The following is a 17,393-nucleotide window of genomic DNA, read 5'->3' as shown; positions in this document are numbered from 1 at the left end:
CTGAAGTCAACGGGATTACTTCATGAGTAAGGCACCCTCTCGTGCTAGGCATTTGCATTGCTCATAAAAAGCCTCCACACCTAGCAATTTGCTGCTAAACATAACGGAGAATAGCGGAGATGTTTCAACGCAGCCTTAGCGGCAGGTGGCTTAGCAATAATTAGTCACATTCTTCTCTTTTCACAAAGATCAGTTCATTCCATGTTATGTCTCTGCGGCTATCTTATTGATTAGTAATACATGGCACAACCCAGAGAAGCCACTCCTAGGCAAATGCAACTACTAGTTAATATACAGAAAAACATGCAATGAAAAAGTAACTGTGCAAACAAACTGCCTGAGGAAAGCAGAAAGCAGAGTCCACAGGGGACAGCCTGGTGTCATGTTCACTGGGTCACGTTCCCAGGAGCCAGCTCTCCAGCTTGCGATGCTCAGAGCTCTCCTGGTTCGGAGCAGAAGCGAGAGAGACTGTCCCAAGGCGACCTGAGCAAGAGAGTGGTACCAGGGAGCTCTCACATAAAACAGGCTGTCCTTGAGGGACGAAGCCCTACTCAGCAGAAGCCGTTAGTGGCATCACCTGCAGTAGGAGCTATACTTCATACAGCAGCAGCCAGTGCCACAGAGGAGCATCCAACTTGCAGACTGAATTAATTAATAGACTGCTATTCCATTGCTGTCTCTGCCAGCTGGCATGTCAATGCCTTTAATAGTATTATGGAAACCAGCCATTTGCTGGATACCTTTATGAGCTGAAGTAGCTTTCAAGACCCTTAGATTTAAAAAAAAACAAAAACAAAAAAAACCCCACACACCTGTGATGGACTTCCTCTCTTCCTGGGATAATGCAGTGTTAGTATTTGGGAAATCTCAATAATATTGATATCTATGTGCTTGAATGAAGGAATTTTTTCATTCCAAAAGACGTCTGATATTCCACCCTGCTGTTGAGAAAACATCAAGAATTGTAACATCATTTGTTTCATGTTCCTTCCAGTGATGATAAAGCAGGTTTTTCCTATTGTAAGTGAACATTATGTTGGTTGTTTGTCTTATTTAGGTTATAAAAGGCTTGTCTTGAGATGTTTATTATTTACTCAATACTTAATTGCAGCACTGGCATATATTCACAAGAAGGCAAATACCAATTTTTATTATCAGTCAGGTGGTCCTGTTTTTTTTGTTTTATTTTGTTTTTTAGGCGGCAAGCAAACAAAATATCTTTGTTATGTTTCAAGCATTCATCGATCCTTAGGCAAAAATAGAGCAAAAGTTCAGAATAATATGACTGTTATATAATATACATACAGTCTTATTGTAGAATGGCTTTTGTCCATTTACAATTCTGATTGGCTGGTTGGGCAGAAGGAAATTAAGCCATAAAGAATAAGTTGCTATACATGACATTTCATTTTGGAATAAATGGGAACAGAAATGCACAGGCTGGGGTCTCCGTGCATTCATCTACCTGGGTATCCAGAAATGAAATGAAATGTCACATACAGCTGCCCAAGCCCTCCACAGCTTATTTCACTGTATCATTTCTGTAAAATATAGCATTAAAAGGAAATCCAAAACCTGGGCCAATGTTGCTTGAGCAGTTTCAGCATGATCGTGTTTTTTATCATGCAGATGACAGCTCTACTTTCTCTGTCTCTGCGCATTCCTTTTATGTCTGTCTGACTATCCTATCATTTAGCCCCGCACCAGAAGGGCAACAGTGTGTAATCTTGTTGTTTAGAAACTGGTCTGGAAGGTTCTCCCTAAGTTGAGGCTAGCTGAATAGTCCTGCTACTTGTATGTCTTTGAGCAGGTGACTAACTAACCACAGCATGACCACTCTGTGAGAAATCAAAACTATTCTCTGATCAGCACTTCTGTTTTCTTTTACTTAATTTTCCTTTTCTTGGTACAGGAACAACAATTAACAAGAGAGTGGAAAGCAAATAAGTCACTTAAAATACCCCATAACATTAAAAAGTACATATTTAAAATGCAGTTTGATAAGTAGCTCATTTATTCTTTTGCAGCCACTTTTGCTTTTTTCTGCAGTGAAAGAGAACATTTTCTTTTCATGGCCACTGGGATGCCAGCAGGGGGTTGGCTTCAATGAAAGCTACATTTAGCTGTAAATTTAGATGTGGTGCCAAACTGTCATGATTAAAGAACTGTATTACTTTGGGTCTTAAAAGGTGAACAGGAATACTATTAAGAAAAAATGGCATTGCTTTACATAGTGAGGCAAAACGTCCTCGTATGTATTGTTAGCAGACACTTCAGTCATTTTCTCCTAAGTGTAATTTTTTTTTTCCTTAAAAAAATTACATTGCATTGCTGCTCCATTGCTGGTCTCCCGCATGGGGCCAGACCAAAGCCCACAGTAGTCCCTAGGACTCCATCTCTTCTCATCAACAGGTACTGGGAGGATTGGAAGCAAGATGTCCCAGCGGTGACTGTGCTAGTGAAATCAGCAGAATTCCTGATGGCTGCTGAAGTGTGGAGCCTGCTGATATGAAAAGAGGAAGACAGATTGTCTTTCCCTGGAGTTGGTAAAAACATTTTCAAAGCATTTATAAGCTGAAAAACAGCATCTCTTCTGTTCATGAGAATATGTATCTCTCTCTCTCTCTCTCTCTCTCTCTCTCTGTGTGTGTGTGTGTGTGTGTGTGTGTGTGTGTGTATGTGCACACACACACACACACACGCACTCAAAAATTGTGGTGTTTTTTTTTTTTTTTAAAACAAAAATCCCTACCTGGTCACATTTCAGGAATCTATTGAGCTTTAGTCAAAATAGAATAGAAGTTCAAAATAAAGTGAGTTTTCTCATAGAAGGCTTTTGTCTCTCTGTAATTCTGACTGAATGGTTGGGCAAGAATGTGTTCATCCATGAAGACTACACCTTAATCTCTTGCTTGTCTATTGAGTATTATATTGTATATCGTATGTCTGCGCATTGGGTAGATTATTTTGTTATATATACTTTCAAATATTTATATATTAATTTATGTATACAAATAACTGCACCAATTTATAATAAAGGTCAATTTATATTTATACCAAATATGTCGTTTTGTGTTTGCATACAAAGATGTGTACTTATTTACATACACACACAGATATATACAAACATACGTACTTTTATATATATTTATATGTATGTGTATCTGTCCTTTGAAACTGAGTGGATCAGGTACCATCCATGCTATCACGTCTCCTTCCTGCTATCTTTATCCTGAATACATCATCTGTTTTAATATCCTCATTATTCTTATTATTAATACTGCTCTTTCTTTAGATATCATTGATTACCTCAGTGAGATGCAGTAAAAAAATAATTTCACAGGTAAAAGAGTCTCAACTTGGGGAATTTTACTTTAGTTAATTTATTTCCAAGCAGCACAAACCTATGATTACAGATTTGGGTATTGAGAAAAAGGAAAACACAATTAGCTACATAAAAATCTATCTTCCCCTTTCTATGGTCTCAGTTTTCCTTATTTGCGCTATGGGTTACAACCAGTCTATCTTTGTCCCAGCATGGGTGCCCCATGGCTGTGGTCCCTTGGGGATGTCCGTACTTCCTTTGGCATGGCGTTTCCCCCTCAATCACCCATGTACGTGCTTCCAGCCATAGGGACTGCTGGTTTCTTTCCAAAATATGTCTGAGCAGGGGCACTCTGTGTTTCGCCAATTGGATAAAATTTTGGTGCGTAGTGGTGAAGTTTTGGCACATGGCACATGATAGTTAATTGGGGGGGGGGGGGGGGCACTGCTGTTTTCCGGTGCCTCAGGGCTGGCCAGAAACATTGACACCACACTTGAAGGCCCATGACCTCTCCCAGCCCAGGCCACCACTGCCACCCCTTACCATTATACCCTCTAGCATATGCCCCAATCTATAACACATGACCCTTACAAATTCCATCCCTTACCCCTGCAAAATAGTTAATGATGATAGCCTTATAGCTGTGAAAGCCTATAGCTGTTATACATATAGCCCTTACAGCAGTCAAATGAGTCCCACAGTCCAGGCTGTGTGCAAAAACAGATGCATGGACTGAGGTATTGCTATGCATACCTGGCCCTGAAGAGACCCGTGCACAAGCTTGTTTCTGCAATTCACAAAGAATAGGGCAATGGCTGAGGTTCTTCTATAGGGTCCAAGTATCAAGCGTAAATATTCAATTATTCACTAGATAGGAAAATATTGAACATTTTCCAATGTCATAGTGAATGTAGTGAACTGAAAGGAGAGCAGGAATCGGTATCCCCAATGTTGGTCCAGCACCCATGAGGAATGGGAAAGATGCTGGCAACTTCAGTTAGAGAACAAATACAGGAAATGTTACCCAGGAGAGTGGCGTAGCTATCGTATGTGAAGATGTGGGCCAGTAGACCTGACCAGGCCAGCGCAGACCCTGACCAAACTATAAAGCTGAAGGAAATCAGGCAGAGCACTGGGGACAGGATGCAGAAAGGACCACCTGATCCACACTACACAGTGATGCTTTGTGTGAAGAGTGAATCAGTGCTGAAAATAATATGCACTCTTCTCAAGCAGATATTTGTTTCTGTGGGTGCTAACCCAGGTGCCTGGGTAGGCTAAGATCCTACACTGCTGTCCCTGCTGTGGCTGCCAAAGACCCTTGTTAGAGGCTCTAGCGAATGAGCTCCTCCACTGGGATCATATATTATGTTTGTGATGTGCGCTGCATTTCCTTGCGTGCAAGTGTCATGCACCCCAAACACCTGAGCTACCTATGCAGGATGAGGCAGGTATGTGCATCTCCTTAAGAAATGAAGAAAAAAGGGGAAAATAATGTGCTGAGCGTTTCTGAGGTCAGGGAGCAAAAGTAGAGCAGTGAGAGTTTTTCTGCCAGCACAGGGTGGGAATCTTCACTGTGCTAAGGTCAGGGCTGTGGAGGCATCCTCAGGGGCTGAGACTCAAAGCTGTGAACTCAACCGGGATAAAAGCTGGCCGCATAACTGTCTTTGCCCCCCACAGCTGCCCAGCAGCAGTGTGACGCAATGAACCCAGCTTTTCAGGCCTTCCCACGCTCTCCACGCCAGCGCCAGCCCCTTTCTTTCACCACAATAGGAGCAGCCTTCCCCTGCTCCAGCTTTGTTTCTCCCGCTTGGGAGGCACATTTCAGTACAGCATTCAGGAGCCTTAATCCATCTCTGCACCAGGCTACTGGCCAGCAGCTGAGGCTTTTTTTTTACTGGCCAGCGGCTATGTCCTTCCTGTCCTGACTCTGCCTTTGGTGATGCGCCAGCTATCTGCTCCAGCTCCAAAGATGTATTTGTGTTGACTGCACCTCCATAGTCAATCTCTGACTGGCAACATGGACTTTTACTGTTCTCTGTTTCTGTGACTGGCTGATTTACGTCTGGTCTGAGACCTGCTCACCATTTCCTTGAAGCCCGCTGTCTACCCTCTCTAATGCATTGCTAAAGCATGCATTTGCGGCAGCAAACTATCCCTCCCTCTCCTTAGCAAGAACAGTCCTGGCTTGTCAATCTCTGCGCAAGGCTATCTGTGAAAAGATGTAATGTGGTGACCCAAAATTTTAAGGTAGTGATGATCCCTTCCAGTCTGCTTTGCTTTGGCTAGCATGTCGTTTTTAAAGCTCTCCTGTTCAAAATGCTCCTTTCCAAACACAAATCCTGTCTGAGTGTCCTCTAGGTGGTCTCCACAAGTCAACAGAACAGTACTGAGCTGTGATCTCTGCTGTACCTAGAAAAAGTGAATAGGCTTCCTTATATTTTGAGAGGTGGAGAATACATGATGAGGCTGCAATGTGCTTCTGCTGATCCTCTCTCTCATTATACATCTTCCACTATTTCATGCACAGGCTGAACTAGTAATCTGTGCTACATATGCTGATTTTTTTCAGTACCTGTCTTATCTCATGACAGCAGGTATAACTGCTTGGCCCCAATAAACAAAAATCATTTATTGCACATACCAATCCTATCTTTTACATGATAGAAATATCTTTTGCATTCGATCCTTGAAATCTGGCCAGTCCTGGATAAATAGGTGGTTTCTATGGCTCCTGCTTGCTTCATGCTCCCTTTGACCACCTGGGTCCTGCCCTCTGAAGTACATAAACGAGCCATTTGCAAGTATCATACACGTTGAGGTGCTTTCTCCCATTTATGCCTTTCCTGCGAAGGACTTGCTCTTCATCTCGTGAGGTCTTAAAGACAAAGGTATTAGGTGCATTTGGCAATGGCTTCTTTGTGATCTTTTCTAATGGCCTGTGGTCAGACTGTGCATCCTTCCTATGCCTGGAGGTGCCATACTGGCAGCTCGTTCTGTTCCAAGGAGAAGAGCCAGCAGTTTCTTTTTCACCTGGCAAATCCTTTGCTTGTGCATCCTGGGCCTTCTTTTGGCAAATGTGTTTGCTGGTCAGTGGTTTTGCATCGCTGCTGTTCTCAGGCTCCCCTGCAATCCCAAACTTGAGATGCAGCTGGCATGCAGGGCTGTAACACTGGAGACGTGGTGTTGACTTTGGGCTTTCCCTAAACCTATAGATGCTCCTCCTTTAGTCCTTCTCCACTCATTACATAGTGACTGTTTTAACAGTTCTTAGGCTTCTGATATGTGATGTGCTCATCTGTGGGTGGCAAACCTTTTGGGTATTGGCAGCAAATTTAGTTTAAAAAGTGGCACAACTGCCTTATTACTGGTGGTGCCAAGACTAACCTCCGTCAGTGTCAAATTTGGTAGCAATGCTAAGGATTTACCATTTGTACCCTAACTTGAGTTCTAGATCTATTCTCTTCCTTTTAATCAAATGTTGTCCATTTAGTCCTTTTCCCTTTGTGCTTAACCATGTCCTGAGGAACCCCATTCTCTTTATGGCTCTGAATCAAGACAGGCAGTTCTATTCTCTCTTTAAATCCTAGCCTTGGATGGTTAAATTTCTTCTTTTCACCTTCCTCTTCTTTTCACCTTCCTCTCTTCCTGAAGAGAGGAAACAGACAGTGTGCATCCGATTAAATGCTGCCACGACACATGGTTTCTGTTCGTATGCAGTAGATCCACATGCATGTGCAGGAAACTATGTTGGCTTCTGGTAGAATGAGCCTGTGGACAACGCATGTCCATTTATTGTAGGTAAGTGATTTTTCTTTCTTATTTTCACTCTATGCTGTGGAGTTTTTCATTGATATTTCCTACCTACCTTGCAATAATTGTGAGAAAATTAATCAGTAAATGTTTGCAAAACACTCCACACATAAAACTGCTAGATAAGTACTAAGTGTTATTTCAATTAGAATTAATAACAACAATAGGACTAGACTAAGATCCTTTCCATGGGCATAATACGTGTTTTCAGAGGGAGAACTTAAACTGACTGCATATTTAGCAAGTTACAGCTACCTAGTGTAGATAATCACAAATAAATTACTGCCAGGGTTCTAAAAGTAATTGAAAACCTCGTTAATAAATTTAGTGAAGAAGAGAAAAAAGCCCCATCTAAAAAACAAAAACTAGCTCAGCCAGCCATCCCAGGGGTTGTCAGCTGAGCAAGTGCAAAGGACTGTAAGCCTACAAGATATGGAACAAACCTGTAAATCTCCGAATACCACTGGCAATTCTTATTACTTGCCTAAAGACCTGACCTCTTAAGAAATGGAGCAGAATCAAACGTGGCCAGGTGCGTCTAGCAGGAAGCAAGATGTAACCTCCCCTTGAGACAGAGCAGAGTGCAAAATATGATGACAGCAGTTAGCAGGCGGATCAAGTCATGCTCTACTTGGGTTAAGCGCTCTCGGAAGCTGAAAAGTGCCTTCAACATCTTCTGTATCACAGAATCAAAAGCACTGAGATGGCTGATTGCAACATGTTGCAGACATAGCTACTGGCTTAAATTTGCCTGCCGTCTAGCTCTGGCTACGACCTGCCATCCAGCAAGTCCAGTTTTTACCACTTGAGCTTGAAGTAGAGGTCCCAATAGAGCCTGTCCAGCAAAGGACTTGCACATGTGTGTAACTTCAAGTTACACAAGCAATCAGGCCTCTGTCAACAAGCCAAAGGAGAACAATACACGCCCACATATATCCTGTTTCCTTGCAGCTCTAAACACAGCAGATTTTCATCTCTGCATACCAGGGTGCAAGGGTCTTTAAAGACTCTTGAGTGGTCAATAATATGAGGCAACTAGCTGTTGTCCTATTGCAGGTCTCCTCCCAAGACCTGCTCTACATACTGCGAAAGGCTGGCACTCAGCTAGAGGGTGAGAGCAGAAGTGCTGTTCGTGAAGAGCCCATGCTCAGGCCATAATTTGAAAGTAAGAGGACAATAAGTTTTCAGGATTAGCATGATATGACATTTGGTGGTTCAAAATCCTGTTGATGCTACCAGTTGCCTTTAGGAAAAGCTTTCAAAACAGTAGGAATCATATCAGTCAAACCCAGGAAGAAGGGACAAGGAAGAAGAAGAATTAAAATATCCCAAGTATTGTCTTTGGATATTTAACGGCTTGCTTGGGCCAAATCGTCTTCTCAGTTCACAAGGTAGGATATGAAGAAGTAAAGACTGAACAATAACTCTGCTAAAAGCAGAAAGAGAAAACACTTTGTTTGCCTATTATCGAGGTTTGCCTTTTATTTGGGTTTTTGTCACCCAATTAAGAAATACCCTAAGAGAAGTGTCCAAATTTTGTCAGGAGAAGAGAAGCTTGAAGGAAGAGAGAATCTTGTTCTGAAAGAAGAGAGAAGAGCACAGTTGCCAAACTCTGAAGAAGGCTGGGATCAAGAGGAAGATATTAAAATGGAGACAAGACCTAGGCCAAAAAAAAAAATCTGCCAAGAAGAAAAACAGTTTAGCATGGTAGGAAAGAAAATCTAGTACTGTAGGCTAGGTGCTAAGAAAGAGAAAGGGAATCAAAGCATAAATCTCTGATGAAGCAGAACCACCTGTACTTCTGCAGATGTGCATCAACTACTCTAGGAACGAGAACAAAATGAGAACGAGAGACTCTCAGTAGAAGGGAGTGAACGGAGGTGCTGCAGAGAGTGGTGCTCAGCTGATTGGTCGTTCACTAACAAGAAATTTGTGCCAGCTCCACACTTGTGCAGCTGTGCTGCCACCAGTACTACTAAAGATTTTCTCTCCTTATCTCTAATTTTAATTTCTGTACTCATGGCTTCAGCAATGCATGAATTATTATTAATAACAATGATATTATTGCTCTTCATCTGCATAGACTCAGTCATCCAACCCTTTTCTAATTCCTGCTAGCTTGCTCACTCCCTAAGCTGGGCAGCTGAGAGCTGCTGCACTAAATGTCAGTGAAATGAGAGTCTTGAGTGTTCACAGTTTAATCAATAATAGATTTAGGAGATGAAGTTGCCCATGCTCTTCATTTTTGAATCTCAGGCCCCATCTGCTGCTCACTCACTGATTTGGTCTCTCTCCTGTGAATGCCTCTCTGATGATCTTCCGTTGTTTACTCCTAGTAAAATACTTGTCGCTCAAGAGTTCAGTCAAGTACATACTTCTGCAGTCTAGCCAATTATAGAAAACATTGGTATTGCCAAAATACACTCTCTTTTGCATCATAAAGGCTGCATATGACACAAATGGTTATTTTTGAACATTTTTCATCGAAAGGAAATCTTTAGGAAGACTGCAAAATCAGACAGAGGGCATTTGGTTGAGGAAATCCTCCCTCTCTGTCTAGTATTTAACTTTCTGCTGATGAATAAGGTACAAGCTAATCTGCACATCTAGAAAGTACGTTTCCGTAAGAGTCACTCACACAGTCTGCTGCACATAAGGTCTGCAGAATAGGGCCAGAAATGAGGACAGAGGCCCACATTCATTTCATTTGCTATCTTTTACTATTCTAGTGCTCCAGCTGTGCATAGAAAACAGGCATGAACATATGAGGCAACTCTCATGACTCTTCTTAGGAGCAACCCCAGTTCAGCAGTTGGCAGCAAACTATTAATATAGATGCTCCAGTTCTGACAGTTAGCAATAGGCAAGGACACACACAGGCTGCTACCTGCACTAAGCATCCCGTCAGCCAAAGCATCTGACTACTGCTTGTCTCCATAATGTTTTAACTGGCTCAGCTGCACCAATTGCTCTCTGCTGACTGCCATCAGGACTGCTGTTAAGTATAAACAAGCCTCAAACCTTCTTCAAGCGGTATATTTCCATATACACAATAATAACACAGGAATTGTACAAGTAAAAGTACACTATGGGCACTCTATTCCTAGGCATGCCTTTCTGGTGTCCACTGAATTGTGATTTCTGTTCAGGTGATGCCACCCCGATTCACCCAGGCAAATCTTAATGCCTAACAAGACATTGGGAGGGAGATTTGAGCAGCTTGGTCCTGGGTGTTTTACAACAACCTTCCAATAATGTTTCAGTGTAGTATCATCTCGAGGACACATCAGAAAGAATCTACAAAATCTGTCACGTTGCTTTAATTACAACACTCTGTCTCTCTCCAGAAACCAGACCAACAAGCAAAGAAAACCTCCTACCAGATCTGGACGCCAGAAGAATAGCTCTGATTCAACCATGATGCATATGGCTACAAATTCCCCAAGGCAAATGAAATCCCCCTTTTTTACACCAGGATCAAGCATGCCTCAGAAACACCAACTCTCACTTACAATAAAGCTACTTAATGTTATCTGTGCATAGGGGCGTTCACGCTGAAATACTAAAAATCCTCATGCAAAACAGAGGTGGGGCACCTGCAGTCCATGGGCTTAGCACACACGAAAACTTCATTTCATGCCAGCTATGGATGCATCCTTGGAAGGCCCAGGTCCAAACACAGTTCCATGTGTAACTACAGAGGATGAAACTATAGACTAACTACAGAGTGACCCTTTTTAAAGCAATGATATTGATTCAACTTCTAATAAGGGATGACAATCTATTACCCCTAAAGCTGCTCTGTGCAGCTGTGTTTATCCTGGAAGGGTTTGTATTGCTTTAACGATATCAGTCTTGTTAAGGGAAAACAACTTTTGCATATGGACCTGAAAATTAAGCTCAATGCCTTAAGTGGAATGGATGCACCCACTAGAAGACCTTCTTGCTGCAGTTGTGAAGAGGAGCATTTTCAATTGTCTTTAGCTTCTCCTTCCTTGTGTACTGTGTATTGCTACTTAGTCACCTCTCTAATTGCAGAACATTGGCATGGGTATTGAATGATGATTTGGAGATGCTAGCACCTCAGGAAAAATAATTGCAGCATGACCTCAGGTTTAAACCATCACCTTATTCTTATGCATGGCAACTACTCTATTCCATATTTTTTAATAGGGCTAACACCTTATTTCCTCCAAGTCATTTATTGGAAACTGCTGTGTGAATGAGATCTGGCCATTTTTTCCCTAGGCCTGATAGACTGCTAGTCCATCTTTCGAATGTGCACGTCCTCCTTTTATAGCATTTTAGATTCCACCAAACTTGATTATCTTGGGAAAGTAAAAGGAAGCTCTGCTTCTGTTTACAGCTTTAGTTGTCCATGACAAGAAGTACAATAGTTTAATTCTGCATTCAACTACGTTTGAATGTGGTGGCGCCTGCATGAAACTCATTTCCTACTCATCTTTTTTCCCCAATAGAAACACATATGCAGCAGCTGCTGTGTATGTACAGAATTACATAGCATCACATTTCTTTTACAGTTTAACTCTCCTGTCGTATTGGATTGCACCCCTGCAACATGGCCTGTACTTGTAAAAGCTGCAACAAAGCACAGTACAACCTTGCCACAATAACAGACAAGTACAAATAATGGAGAATATAAACAGTTAATTGCAATTTGCTGTTCTGTGCCCATACTGAACAAAGGTGAAACGGAGGCATCTGCATTAAATTGGTGTATAATATAAACTTTTAATATCACTTTCTGAGCAGGTCTTTCTTTATTTTATATATGTTTTCAGATAGACTGCTAATTAAAAGCAAGCAAAATGTTTTATTCGCAGCACATATTTTAGTTGAGATATGTGATTAGAGTCAGATGCATTTTTACAGGTGCCTCATTTATTCACCAAAGAAAAACATGTTTTAGACTATCAATATTTGAATTCCTGCCAAAATCCATGAATATTTACAGCTGAAATTGAACATTTTTTGATGAGGGATGCAAGTCTAATCATTTCTTTTTTAGTGCTGGGAAAAATAAAATATTTCAAAATTTTGAAACTAATAATATATAGTATTCTTCTAACAGCATTTGCAGACTAAATTCAGCTAAATGGTAGTTTTTAAAGGATGAGAGAAACTCATGAAACCAAAATGAAATATTTCATTTGAGGCTGAGTGAAAAGGATTTCTGTCACTTGAATGCATTTTCTTAATTATATTTTTTGTTTTAGTCACCAGACCAAAAGATAAAATACCATTATTAGCAAGGCCGTAGATTGATCAATATTCAGCCACTGCATTATTGGAATGGGCTTGGAGACAGAAGGTGCTTTGTCAAAGGCAAGTCGAACAATGCTCATTAGACAGCTGCTTTAGCACAGGTACGCTGCTGGGAACAACAACGTTGTGTCATTCTTGAAAGCTCCTTTTCCCTACTAGGAAGCAATATGTGCATGCTCTGTAATCCACTTTGCTCCAGAAGACTATCTGTGATGGCAGTCAGCTGAGTTTGCGAGAAGAAAAGGGAGTAAACAGAGGAGTCTAATAACAACCCCTGTGCTGGCAGAGGGGAGAGACGGATTACATTCTTAATGGGTCCCGGGACCACTAAGATACCTACCAGTAGTCTCCTCATGCAAAATAAGACGGGTCTTCATACCTCAGAACAGCATCTCCGTGGCTAGACAATACGATGGAGGCTGCGGAGGGCATGGAAGGGGCCAGTGATGACAAAATGGACAAGTCCGACAGACACAAACTGACAGACTGAGCTAGAGAAAGGAAAAAGCTGGTTTCAGCCTGCTGCCCTCCCAGTGGGTGTGCAGCCCTGGCGCTGCCAGGAGTCAGCAGCAGAATATTGTCGTGCCGCAGAGTGCAAGGCTTTATCACATCTTTCCAGGAAAACGGTACAACACCCTAATGGTAGACTGGAGGATGGATATTATTTTGTGGCACACTATTGGGGCCCAGAGGAGTTCTTGTGAGCAAGGGCTGCAATTGCTGCTGCTGCTCTTATGAGACAGGGGGGAAGAAAGGGAGGGAATTTATCTGGCCCGGACTCCTTGGATTTGATCTGGGTACAAGGCAAATGATTACACTGAAGAAGGATGTAGACCTTCTTTCTTTTTCCTGACATTTTCTGTGTCAGGTACTTTTTTTGCACTCTGTCTTTTCGGTGTTCTCCAGCAAACAGCTTACCTATGGAGATTACCTAATGTATGTACAGTACAGCAAGAGAGTACCGTTGGGTATAGACGTATTTCCAGACTACTCAGTTCACCTTTTTGTACAGTTAGCTTCACTCTTGTTTACTCATGCTTTGCCCAGTCAACGTGTCACACAGACTTTACAGTTAACTGAAAATGAGTGATATATCATTTAAACAATCCCTCTGCTAGATTAGAACTACACATAGTTTCTGTGCTGTCTGCCTTTAAATCTCCAAGACCTCACAGATGGTCCCCTTGGATCTAGATGACAGCATACATACTTGCTTGTGTGTTCTTCCCTAAATCGTGAAAGATCATATACTGTAGATTTGTAGTCACTGGAGAAATTGGTACTACTTATCTAACGTTACAGTAGACAAGGTGCAGTACTCTGAGTTAACAACCATCCTGCGGTTCCATAGCACATTTTTTCTCTTCTTTCTTCTTTCTTTTTTTTAAGTTATAGACTTCATTGACCTTAAAAAGCTTTCCAAATGAATTGGGAAATGTGGTCATAAATATGTTAAAGAAAACCTAAATATGTTAAAGAAAAGTCATGAATACCCTTCCTGCTCGTCTTTTCCATTTGCAACTGATCATTTGTAGGAGAACCAATTCTGGCTAGGGCCTGAATGTCAGTTTTTATTTCTTTCTCCCTTCCTTAGCTTTATGCCTGACCTAACATGACACCAGTTTGTCCAAAAGGTGGCACTGCATCTTTGAGCATTTCACGAACTGAAATTGCTCTAGTGCAGAAGAAGCCTTCCATAAAAATAAGTAGAGCTGTTTTGCAGATTTGCTAAATATTTCTGCTAGGTTTAAACCGTGGACTCTCTATAAAGTAAGCCCTTAAAGTTTTTAAAAATTTATAGCTTTGATAAAAACAAAAGCTTGACCCTGAAATTTCTGACATCTAATTTTAGTGTAGCTAAAAGCAATTTCTCCGGTCAAGCAGATTCAGGTAAGAGATGGTGCTTCTTTGGGAAGCTCTTTAAGAGAGTTGTAATCCTGTGCTTCCTGAAAAGCCCAACACCTTCCACTATGACAGGGAAATTATTGCCCTTTCTGATCATTCTCTCTCAGATTTACCAGCTGTGGTACACACAGAAATAAAACTAGTTTTAACATAAAAGGTGGAAACTCCTATTTAAGACAGCCCTTTCTGCTCAAGGCACCAGGCACAAGCCGCAGCTTCAATTTTTCAGACCCCTAGGTAGTGTTAAGGGTCTGTGGTTTGGTCTAAGGAATATAGAATTGTCCTTTCCAGAAACTCCTCACGAAGCAATTGGATTTGTGCCATCCAACACCATGACTTGTCCAAACTGAGCTCCTTTGCTGTGTCACAATCCCTGTCTCCCAGATCCTCAATACCACACTAATGCTAGAACCAACGACTGACGCAACTCTTCACCTTTTGCCAGCTTTCCCCTGAAGGCCTTTTTGACCCATCCTTTGTCACTTGCTCCTTCTGTTTCTAGGTCTAGCTAAGACACCTAAAAGCCACTGCAGAGCTGGCAGACTCCCACTCTTACTGCTGTCTCCTGTCCACTCAATCTCTCTTCCCTTTTTCTCTTCCTTCTCTTTGGAAATCCAACTGTTTGTCTCTTTTCTATCTTCAGGTGAGTTCAGCTTTCTTTTATTTCAATTGTGATGTTTTCTGCACTTCAAGTTCTACCTTCTTTGGGAGACCAGATTTCAGTTTGCATATTGACAGCCTCACTCTAGTCTCACTTCTTGAATTTAAATTCCTGAACTGCTGTCAGCTTTCAACTCCTATTGATTGCCAGCGTTGTTCTCTCAAGTTTGCACTCAGGCTTTCCATACCTTTCAGCTACTTCTTGCTTTTCTTCCTTATATTTCATTCTTCCCTGCGTCTCATGAGGCCTTTAATGAATTTCAGTCTCCTAGCATGTTCTTTAGCCTGACTTTTAATCTGTCATCCTGCTTCTCCTGCCTCCATTCCTGAGATGTTTTTCATCACTTTACACCTGACTGTGTGTCCAGCGTGTATCCTGCAAATTTTTTGTCTCTTCTGGCCTATGTTGCTATTGCCTTTTTGCCATGGTCTACACTTAAGATGCAGTAGAGCAAAAAACCCCATGCAGGGCTAGTTGAAATGCAGGAAGCTGTGCTCTAGAATTGGGAAGCCATCTGAATTTCTTCAAAGCTTGAAGGAGCTTTGGTTTTTTGGGTGGGGAGACTGAATTTAGTCCACGCCAGAAAGCCCCAAATCAGAATTCACTGCCAAACTGTTATCTAACTTTGAAAAATACCTGTCTTTATACAACGCTTCTATGTGGGATATATTTCAGTAGCACTTATAGTGCAGCAGTTGTAACTACTGTATGGCTTTGTGGGTGTTTTATAATGATCTCAAGTTCCTGCTACAGTGCCAAATAGATAGTGGAAGGTACCATGGTGACAAGAACTGCCTAAGTACCTACACAGATATAAAAGCTACACATGAGTTATGGATGTGCATTGCCTAAGATTTATTCTTGAGAATCTATTGTAGCTAGAATGTCTCTTTTTCTGTGGGGTGTTTTTTTTCTTACTTAATCCAATAATGGTCAGGTTTTATTCAGTTTTTTTTTCTTTTGAAAGGTAACAGTATTGCATAAAAATATCTTTTCCAGTAAAATGGTTCTTTAACAATTTGGCCATGATACAAAATCAGATTCCCACCAGAAAAGATTTTTGCCTCTAAGCATATTGCAGCCAATTTCCTTCCTAATTAATACCATATCCACCTTCATATTCCATTTCAGTTCCCAAACGAAAATTGATGAGGCAGTCAACCACAAACAGTTCAATCAGCACAGTTTGAGCATATCACTCTATTAAAGCACAACCAGCATACACATTTTTATGTCCCTTGGAAATGCTCTGTTTATAGTATGTTGGTATGAAAGCTCAGAATTGCACTCAAATTACACTTTTAATGTGACCTATCATTAAAGAGTCAGCTATATGTGTATCAAACTTAAGTAAAATCTTCTCTAAGGAGCAAATCTCAAAAAAAACAGGGCCTAAGTGGGGAATGGAAGAGAGCAGAGGTTGGAACAAAGGAAGGTTGCAATGGCTCCACTTGCCAGGCAAGCTCTTCCCCAATGCACTGGATGGCTTGCAGTAGCAGCCCCACCACGGGACATGCCATTGTGGGGCAACCCCGCTGCAAACGACCCTGCAAAAGAGGGCTTCAGGTGACTATTCCCAAGTGAGAAGGTGGTCCTGCATCCCTGATCAGCTGAGGTCTGAATTTGCCTAGCAACAGTGCTGTGAGCAGTGTGATCAATGACTGCTGTGGTTCTGGTATTTGCAACATAATCACCCAACCTTGAGAATGAAACGATGACTGATCTCTGTTGGCCTTCTCACAAGACCCTTCCTGGTATCTGACAACACGGAACGAAGTGATATTTAATATGTTTAAATATTCTGGTTACCGTTTTCCAAAGTATATGCAATACTTAAGTGCCTAAAATGCAATCCTCCCCTTTCCCTGAGCAGCGCCAGTGTGAAATTGCTTACTGCTTTCCAGGAAATCGTACACATTTACCAGAAGAACCTAGACCACCAAAGTCTTTGTGCTTCAGTCAAGAGGACACTCTGCATTGATTATCAGGCCCATATGCACACAAATTAAAAAGTGTCTGTCTTGAAATAGCCCTACATTTGCTCACCTTGCATGCATCTAGAAAATCATGGTGGTGGGGGAGGAATCCTCAAGGATAATGTTTCCAGTTGATAGGATATTTAGAAAAGAACTATGACTTTATTTTAAAGTCAGAAAACAGAGAGAGAAAAGTGGCAAAGCGGGATTTTGGCAATAGTCCTTCAAAGTAGCTGTTACAGCTATGAACATGTTTTTTGTGCTGGGGCTTATCCACCAAGCACAGCTGTTGGTTAGTAAATAAAAAGAATCCTTTTATATAGATGAAAATGCTCTGGCTCTAATGTTTCTAAATCTATTTGCCTAGATCTAGCAAAGTTTATTTTAAAGGGTAGTTTCTTCTTTGGAAATTTCTCAGTAAATAATG

General features: G+C 41.5%; 1 protein-coding gene across 1 annotated transcript in view; it reads left to right on the top strand.

Annotated features, from left to right (window-relative positions):
* EPSTI1 (epithelial stromal interaction 1) overlaps window positions 1-3,020 on the top strand; it is a 72,652-nt gene extending 69,632 nt beyond the window's left edge. The window contains exon 12 of the mRNA XM_009672447.2: window positions 2,413-3,020. The gene's annotated coding sequence lies outside the window, so the exon portion shown is untranslated. The remainder of the gene's footprint in view (window positions 1-2,412) is intronic.
* Window positions 3,021-17,393: the final 14,373 nt, after the last annotated feature.

This window comes from Struthio camelus, chromosome 1 (genome assembly GCF_040807025.1).
Source record: "Struthio camelus isolate bStrCam1 chromosome 1, bStrCam1.hap1, whole genome shotgun sequence".
Taxonomy (NCBI): Eukaryota; Metazoa; Chordata; class Aves; order Struthioniformes; family Struthionidae; genus Struthio; species Struthio camelus.
Note: the sequence above shows the minus strand (reverse complement) of the source record. Positions and strands in the feature narration are given on the sequence as shown.